This window comes from Arvicanthis niloticus, chromosome 16 (genome assembly GCF_011762505.2).
Source record: "Arvicanthis niloticus isolate mArvNil1 chromosome 16, mArvNil1.pat.X, whole genome shotgun sequence".
Taxonomy (NCBI): Eukaryota; Metazoa; Chordata; class Mammalia; order Rodentia; family Muridae; genus Arvicanthis; species Arvicanthis niloticus.
The window spans coordinates 19,614,775-19,624,785 of record NC_047673.1 but is presented as its reverse complement, the minus strand read 5'-3'; positions in this window follow the sequence as shown (position 1 = coordinate 19,624,785).

Here is a 10,011-nt window from a genome sequence, read left to right as displayed (position 1 = left end):
TATGTTCTCTTACCTGTCATTGACTATCCGGCTTAGCATGTAAGTTAGGGGTTAATCCTCGTCAGTCTTGATGACAGAGGTTTCAGAGTCCCCTGCTTCCAGCCTGTAATAGTGGACCTGTATGGGTTTCATTTGAATAGCATCTATCTGTTGTCATACAAAAGCCATCAGTCAGTTGAACTGCATCAAACCAAGAGACAAGAGACTTAGCAATGCCTGAATAGTCAGTATAAAAGCAACACTCTTTTTTAAGGGTAACACACAGAAATACAGAACTGATCATAGCTTTGATCTTAACAAAACAAGTAAGGAAATCCCTGTCCCTGCTCAATCAATCTCAAACCCAAAAAACAACTATAATAACTGTGGTAGTGGGTTTAAATAATATACCCCATTAAATCATGAGTCAGGGAATCAAGAGTCCAATAGAGCCACCCTGGAGATTCGGGTGGTGATGTCTCCTTCAGCACTGAGAACTTCCCAAGTCAGGTTTGCTCGTTGATCTGTTCCAGGCAATTGTGAAGCATCTTCATGTTTCCTTCATATTTCCTGCAAAGGAAAAATATGCTTCTCAGGGGGTTTCTCCTCCCTGGATTTGTTATTGTTGTCTATTTGTTTAATCAGTCTCTCTAGCAGTCAGCATGCAGCATCTGCAGTTTGGGAATATATGCAGACAGAACCTCTTCCCCAGATAAGCACAGGATCTGGCCCATTCCAGGTTACAGTTAATGGGTCTTTCCAGAGGACTGTTGCAAAATTCTTTTTGGTATCAGGATGCCAGAATCTATCTGCAGCAGATTTTCCTTCAGAATCCAAAGTTAGATATTTTAAAATAAAGAGTGCATGATGAAGGATATTTCTGGGGGATCCCTTGGTAGGGTACCATTCCCCATTCTTAATTTTTTCAAATTTTCCACTAGCAACTGAGCAGCTTGTAATTTTTCAGTGGTTAGAGACCACTGATCCACCCAGATGGGTGAGTCCCCCTTCCAGGTGATGGGATCTGCACAACACCCTAGGGCTGCAGCTCAATCAGTAGCCCCCGTCAAAAATACCCCAAGCCTCTTCTTTCATTGTTACCATAAACCTCAGTAGGATGAGTAATTTCCATCTTCACCTTTTCCTAATCCTTTGCCTGGGGAAAGCTCAGAATTTACCATTTGAGCCATGATTACTTCATTAGGGCTGCACATAATCAATCCCAAATGGGATAGCAGATCTCTGCCCCAGAGATTAATAGGAAGGCCTGGGATGACATAGGGTTGGATATTCCCTGTATTTCCTTCTTTATCCTTCCACATCAGCACCTTAGAGTTTTGCCGTGGGTTTTGACTTTGGCCAATACCCCTTAAGTTGGTTAAGGTTGGGGTCAGAGGCCAGGTGGCAGGCCAATCACTTTGTTTTAGGATAGTCACATCAGCTCCCGTGTCAACCAAGCCTTGGAATGCCTTTCCACCCAGCCATAGTGTCATCATAGGTTTTTGTTTAACTATAGGCTGTATCCAATATGCATCAGAGGAACCAAAACCTTGATCCCCTCTTTTAGGATTCTTATATTTATGATTAGTAGGGAACAGTGGAAGTAACAATAGTTGAGCTATCCTCTTTCCTGTAGGAATGGTGACTATGTTCTGAATTGCCTGTGTCATTACCTTAATCTCACCCTAATAATCATTATCTATAACTCCAGGAAAAATTTGTAGTCCCTGCATAGTAGTACTGCTTCTTCCCACTATCAGGCCAAACACATTTGGATACAGTGGTCCAAACACTCCAGTGGGTAATGCCTGAGGTCCCATTTCTGGGGTTGATACTGTGTGGGTGGCAAAACTGAGGTCCAATCCTGCACTTCCTGGTGTTGCTCAACTGAGTTCAGAAAGGGATTGGTGTTTGCTGGTATGACACTGACTGCTCCATAAGCCTGTTTTGGCTTGTGTCGGTTTGAGGCCTGGAGCTGGCTCCTGTTCCCATTTCCCTGATTATGGGAAAGGGTATTACCTTGTGCCTCTCTTTTAGACCTACAATCACTAGCCCAATGCCTTCCACGTTTGCAACGTGGGCAGAGCCCAGGCTGTTTTCCGGGCTGTCTCTGGCTTAACTCATTTTCTACCTTGCAATCTATTGCAAAGTGTCCAGGCTTGCCACATTTAAAACATGCCTTTCTGTCTCTATTTGCCAAAAAATCTCTTACAGATTGTCCTTGCATGGCAGCCGCCATAGCTAAGCCCTGTTGGTAGGAGGGACCTATGTCAGAACAGAGTCTGATATACCCCATAATGTCTGTCTTTTTCCTATAGGGTCTAATGGCTGCTTGGCAGGTAGGATTGGCATTTTCATATGCAAGTTCTTTCACATAATCTACACCTGCCTCTGCATTACCAAAAATCCTCCCTGCAGTTGTCATTAATCAATGAACAAAGTCAGAAAATTGTTCATCAGGCCCTTGCCTGACTACTGTTAAAGATTCACCAGGGTCTCCCTTTTCTGGGAGTTTACGTCAAGCCTTCATGGCTGCATTTTGAATTTGAGAAAATTAACCTGGGTCATATTGCATCTGGTTATCATTAACAGCAAATTGCCCTTCTCCTACTAAGGCATCAAAGGACCAATCACTGTCTGCCTGAATGTTTCTCTTAGCTGTCTCTTTACAATTCTCATGATACTCTGATTTCCAAATAAGATAGTCACCACCACTAAGAACTGCTCTCACTAACGTATTCCAATCACTAGGAGTCAGCCACTCCTCTGCAACAAACTCTAAAATTGCAAGAGTAAAGGGAGCAGTGGCACTGTATTGTGATAATGCATTTTTTAATTCTTTAATAATTTGAAAATTAAACCCTGTGTGATGTCTCCAAGCAACCCCTTGAGTGTCTCTGGTCTCTGATACAGGAAAAGCCTCAGCCTTTCCCTCCTCTGGCTGATCTGTACCTGAACTAAAGCTAGAGGATAGGGGCTGCCTTTGGACTCCAGGTTGAGGAACACAAGGAGTCAGAGGATTTTCGAAGTTAGTCTCTTGAGACCTCTTCCCTGTCCTTAATTTTTGTAACTGATTACTTAAGTCCTGATACTCTTTTTCTAACTCTATCAGTTGTTTAAGGATAGAAATTTTGTCCTGTAACTCCTTTCTGGGATCTACAACCACTGTCTCCACTGGGGGAGCACTTGGAGGTTGAGGCACATAGGGAGAGGTCCTTTAAGCATCATAAGATTTGACTTCCTCTTCCTCTAGGTCAGCACAGTCTGGCTCTGACAAATTGTCATAAAACTCTGGTTGTATTTTGGATTCTAACTTATGCTTCTTTTTATTTTGAACATGAAAGACAGCATTCAAACAATGAAACAAAAGCAGAAAATTAACACACGTGAGCAGCAAACAACAAAACCAAAACAGAGAGTTGAATTCAAGCTGACTAATTTCTTGTCCCATTTTCCTTATCATGACTTACCTTTCTCGAAGCGGCAGATTCGTGATCACCTTCTGATTTTTCAGTTGACCCTTCTTCCAGTAATGTCCCTCACTGGATCTCTCATTCTTGCTGCCTCTTGTTGGGTGCCAAGCTGTAGCACTTACTGGAGCCCACGTTAGGCTCCAAACTGTAATGGCCCGCTCTGTTCTGCAGGTCAGGGTTTAGCAAGAGAGAGAGTGGGGGGAAGAAGGGGAAGAGACTCAAAGAATAGAGACAAGCCAGAGGCTCTGTAGTCAAGTCTCCTTTACTGTCTCCCACAGACTATATTCACACCTCCTACTGACCACCACCACCCCTTACAAGCAAATCCTGGGTATTTATAAGCACAAGCAGGAGAACACAGGTGAAAGCATTTTACCATGTGCACCATGCAGCTGGGGCCACTAAACAGCAAAACAACCTATGTGGGATAAACAAGATATTTATCAGAGTGTGCTTCAGCTGTTGTAGGCTATTGAAAAACAAGTCTCTATCAGGGTATATGGCTCCAGATGGCTGCAAAGTTAATAGCTGCTTTCTAGCCGCTTTCTGTTTAAAGTCGGCTCCCAACAGTTACTTGGCTCTTTTCATCATCACACATAAGCACAACTTTGTTCACAAATCTGGTGCACTTTAGAATCACTGCTTTAGAGGCTAATGCTCAGATTAGCAAAGCTGAGTCTAAACTGATTCAGAAAGGTCTTCATTGATGATGCTTGTGATTGTCACTGTTTGCCAGCTGAGTTCATGTTAATAGCTAATGAAATACTAGAGAATGGATATTTAGTCTGAAATGGGTTTTTAAAGTATGGTTTAAGTCCATCAATTCACTTCTTATGGATTTATTGAATTTCTTTAGTTCTTAGCTTGGAAGATTTTCTGTTTGTTTTATTGTCTTCTTTTTAAAATCTTTTTTCTTTTTTTTCTTTTTTTTTTTTTCCTTTTCTTAGGAGGTTCAACTTTTTGCATTATCTACTTTAAAGCACAAAAGGCATTTTGACGGAGTTTGTGTCATTTGCTGTAGAGTTATGGTTTTCAATCTTTTTGCCTTGCAATTTTGTGTTTTCATTTCAAAACAAAAGGATGGGTTGGTTGTTGCTTTTGTTATGTTTTGAGATGGGATCTTATGAAACTGGGGTGGCCTTGAACTCATGTGTATCTGAGAATTACCTTGAATCTTTTATCTTTTTACCTCTCCTTGCCAAGTGTACAGATGTGTGTGACCATTCTTACTGTATGAGGTGCTAGGGACCACAGGAACAACATAAAGACCCAGATCCCTGTGCATTCCCAGCGAACACACCACCAACTGAAGGACAGCCAAGCCTCAACACAGAAGGGTTTAATCTGCTTGTCCTCACCTCTACGAATTCATTCCTTCCGGTTTCTTCCTTTTCTTACTTCCTTGGATCTCTCTGTTCTACTGTTAAATTACTATTTATGAAGTGATTTTTTTGTTATCATATGGTAATTTTTAAGAGTCAAGCTTCCTGGGATTGACTGTGTTTGACATATAAAGAACCACCATTATTATGTGTCTCCAATGATTAGTCAGTTGTCCAAACATCATTCATTATTAAGGTAGCATGTTTGGTAACTACCTTGGATCTTATGTAATATTGAGCACAGTACCTTGGCTCATACACATTTTATAACTGAGAACACGGTACATTTCCATTATGACATCTCCATTTAACTCTTAATTTAGACTTTTACATTCATAACATGCAACAGTATGGTTAGCTACTTTTTGTATTATTGATCAATCAATAATACAAAAGTCATCAATTTGTTTCTATATCATTGCAATGGTTATCTTTCTGAAATTTGTTTATTATTGAATCCTTATAGCAGAAAAATAAGGGATGGAAGGAAGGAAGGGAGGGAGGGAGGAGGAGGGAGGAATGGAGGAGGAAATATTTTAAAAGACTAAGAATTAGTGATAAATCTGGAGAGATTGCTCTGCAGTTAAAGTGATTCCCGCGCAGGATCAAAGTCCTGATCCCCAGAAATCTACATAAATACCAATGGATATGGTAGTCAGTCTATAATATTTGCCCCAGAAGTCAGAGAAAGAAGGAACCCAGAGCAAGCTAGCGAGTAATGTCAGCCATATTGTTGAGCTCTGGTATGAATGAGAAACCATGCCACAGTGATCAAGGTAGAAGAGTGATCAAGGATTATTCCTGATGTCAACCAGTGTCCTCTACATGCATGTACACATACACACACACGTGTGCACACATACCCAAGCATGCATGTAGCCACACACACACACACACACACACACACAAGCATGCATGTACATCATATATACAAACACATGGAAAATGTAAAAGAGAAAAAATCAAATTTGTGATAAGCTAATCATGCAAACATGAGTGATACACTTTATCTCTCCTTGCATTATTGTGGTGGGATATGAGTTTATTGTTTGCACTTGTTAAGATAAAGAAAAGCATTTCAAATGGGGAATAATGGTAGCAGAATCCATTGAGAATTTGGTTAATTATATTTATCTTCTGATGGCTCCTGTGTTAGTATCCATTAAGCATTCTCTGTACCTCCAGTCACACAACTTATTGTCTACTTGAGATTTCCACTCTAGTGTTTCTGAGTTCCTCTTATACAACATTTCAAAAGTAAATTATAACTTTGTGTCTCACTTACCATTTCACAAAGCAAATAAAGAAAGTAAGCAGAATTTCCCATCTTAAAAAATGGGTCTGGCCAAACCAATTGCTGAAAACAGTAAGATAGCCACTGTCTTTGATGTTCTGCCGCCCTGAAACCTACATTCATTGGTACCATCAATTACCTCAAAACAAAATTCTAATTCTATATCTACTGGTTCATTGTCATCTTCAAAGTCAAACCTTGACTCTCTTAAGGCCACGTTTTTGTTTACAATATTTTCCTCTGAAATTCTATTTTTAACGTGAACAGTTTGTTCTCATCCCTTAATGCTCAGAGAGACCCTCCTATCTGTATGTTGGTATCTTATAATTGTATTCTATTTCATTAATATATTTTAATTCTTTTTTGTGTTCTTATGTATTTTTATTTCTGATGAGGCAGGTTCAAATCAAACCACAAAGTCATAATCCACAACTGCTATAAATTTTCCTTAAATAAAGCTGTTAACATTTCCTTCTTTCCTATAAATTCATGTTATTATTCTATTTTTAAAATAGATTCTCCTGCTCCTTATAAATCTGAGCCTTCCTGTAACTACATTAGCCATATGAATTGCAGAAGATATGAAACTTTCAGGCCAACCCAAGGAGTAGAATGATAGCTTCAACTTTCTCTTAGAGTCTTGAGCCATCATGTAAAGCATCAAACTGGAGAGAAGACCCAGAGAACTCCCAATTCCTCATCAGCCTAAAAGTCTCCCCCCTGAGCTATCTTTGGCCACATGGCACAGCTATTCATATCACAGAACAAAACCACTACTGAAAGAAAATTTTGAAACAGGCCCAAACTAATAAGAATAGCAGGGCCCTGTGATTCCTTTTCCCTAACCTAAATAGTTAAAAATGCCTGTCAGCAAGTTTGTTAGGCCAGGGCCCAGTTAATTAGTTACAGAGGATGTGGAGTTACAGGACAAAGGCCTGTTCATCCAAGGAACTGGCTGACCATGAAAGATAAAAAGTATGTAAGGACATCCTTAAAAGAACAGAGAGATGTCCAAATGAATAATGGACCATCTGGTGTTCTTCCACCCTTCCCCCTTTTTGGGCCGCTCAGCCTTCCAAGAAAGTAGTTTAACCAGATGTTCTGCTAGCCTAGATAAGCATCTGCCTACAGGAACTGTACTCTGCCCTGATCAGCCTGCACAGCCTGCCGGTGTTCAAAAATATAAAGCAACCAATCATGTGTACCCGAATGAAAATCTCCCACTTCCCCCACCCCTTGCCTATAAAAGCCCTAAACCTTTGAGCCTCTGGGTCAGCTCCTCTGTCTCCTGCGTGAAATATGTGCTGACTCAGAGCTATGCTATTAAACTGCCTCATGTGTTTGCATCAAGCCGGTCTCTCATGAGTCCTTGGGTGCGCACCGTCCTGAGACTTGAGTGGAGGTCTCCCTTTGGGGGTCTTTCACTACCATACAAGCAAAGCATGCTTTTGTATTCTGCAACTTTCCAGTTCCTTTCCTGGCTCAGAACTACAGTGTCCTACTACCTGAAAACACCTCAGTATTAATATACTACTGTTGCTGGCATTTATCACCTTATTTTAGCTATTAAGAAAAAAATGGTGCTATATAAATTTTTGTATATGTATTGTGTCACAGTTTCTAGAGTTGTCAACTTGACAGAATCTAGATCCCTTAAGAGGTGTGCCTATGGGGGAATGTCTTGGTTGTACAAATTATGGTGTAAAGACTTATCTACTGGGAGTGATGCCATTTCCTGTGTACTAAACTGTATAGGAAGAAAAGGTGCTACATAGCAGCAAGCATTCATTGCCCTTCTCTAGACTGTAGACACCATATAAAGAGCTGCTTCCTGCTTCTGCCTCCTCTGCCTCCTCTGCCTCCTCTGTCTCCTCTGTCTCCTCTGTCTCCTCTGCCTCCTCTGCCTCCTCTGTCTCCTCTGTCTCCTCTGCCTCCTCTGCCTCCTCTGTCTCCTCTGTCTCCTCTGCCTCCTCTGCCTCCTCTGCCTCCTCTGCCTCCTCTGCCTCCTCTGCCTCCTCTGCCTCCTCTGCCTCCTCTGCCTCCTCTGCCTCCTCTGCCTCCTCTGTCTCCTCTGTCTCCTCTGCCTCCTCTGCCTCCTCCTCTGCCTCCTCTGTCTCCTCTGCCTCCTCTGTTTCCTCTGCCTCCTCTGCCTCCTCTGCCTCCTCTGCCTCCTCTGCCTCCTCTGCCTCCTCTGCCTCCTCTGCCTCCTCTGCAATATAATGGACTATAACCGTGAGCTGTGAACCAGAGTGAACTCTTCTGTCATAAATTGCTTTTAAATTTTATTTTATGTTTATTTATGTGTGTTTCTGTGTATCGTTGGGTGCCTGCAGAAGCCAGAGAGGATTTCAGATTCCCTGGAGCTAGGAGTCATAGGTGCTTGAGTGGTCCTTTATGAGGGCTTAGAAGGAAACTCCAACACTATACAAGAACAGCAACAGCACTGAACCACTGAGTGATTTCTCCAATCCTTCATGTGTTGCTTTTGTCAGAGCATTTAAAAAAAGATTTATTTTCATGTAAATGGTGTGTCAGTGTTTACATGTGTGTACAAATGGACACCACATGTGTGTTTAGTGCATGTGGAGACCAGAAAAGGGTATTGGTTCTTCTTAGAACTGGAGTTACAGATGGTTGTGAGCTGCCATGTGGGTTCTAGACAGGAACTGAATCCAGGTTCTCTGTAAGAGAACCAAGTGCCCTTAATTCCTGAGCCATCTCCCCAGCCCTTGTCAGAAGAGTTTCTCACAGCAACAGAAAAAGAAACTAAGGAACGCAGTATGAAGAGCTAAATTGTAAGGTAACAATGCTCAAATATCTTTCTGTTCAAATATCACTGCTACAAGCTGTCCAAAATGGTTCTAAACAATCTGCACTTCACCAGCATTTGGAAGAGTAGTAGTTGTTGTCTTGCCATTTTCCTAACACTGGAAAGTAATTCCAAAATAGAAGCCTTTAATTTTTGTTTGATTTTAATTTTAGCTAGACACAAGAACATGTTTCTTATAAGGCAGTGGTATGTTACTATGCTTTTGATGTGGTTTTCTTTGTTACTATTCAAGTTAGGCATATTTCATATTGATGATACATTTAGATTCTTCCAATATCAGTGATATTACAATTTTGTTCTTCTGGAGCTCAAACTGAAGGTCTGCTCTCCCTGGGTTAATATTCTATTAAATATTAAATATTGTATTTCTTACTGTCCTTTTTCAAATTTGGGCCTCTGATTTTTTTTTAATATGTTGTACAGTCATTGTGATTTATTCTGACCTATAAACCAGATAGATCACTGGTTTTTTTTAATTAAAAAATGCATTCAATTTACTTACTAGTCTAACAGATTTTAAACTTATTATGTTATATAATTATGGGTTATATTTTTCGCTCTAGCAAATCTGTTGTTTTGTAGCCCATTGCACCTCCCACCACTGGATTTCATTGTTCCTTTTGCTGCTATGGCATACTATCTTATTTTCCTTTTGTGACTTATAGACATGCATTATGATTGATCTCAAAGAACTCTCAAAGAAATAAAAATAAAAAAATCAAAGAATTGCCTTGTAGCCTAAAAAGATGCTCCCTCTATTCGCATTCCCTTTTAGCACATTCCTGTTCATCTGTGAAGTCTTAACTCAATGTGGCATTTTAGTTCAGTTCAGTGCTCTGGACAACCAGGACACAAACTCAAGATGTCAGAATGTTTGAGTGTCACTCATTTCAACTCTACCCCTGTGTGTTCTCCATCAGTTCATAGTTTCTAACAGTTATCAAGCTTTCTTTTGTTAAAATAAAAGAAAATGGACTCTCTCAATCCATCTTTGCCATCAGGTATCACATACACAATATATCTGCACATAACACACTCACACACAACAGACAT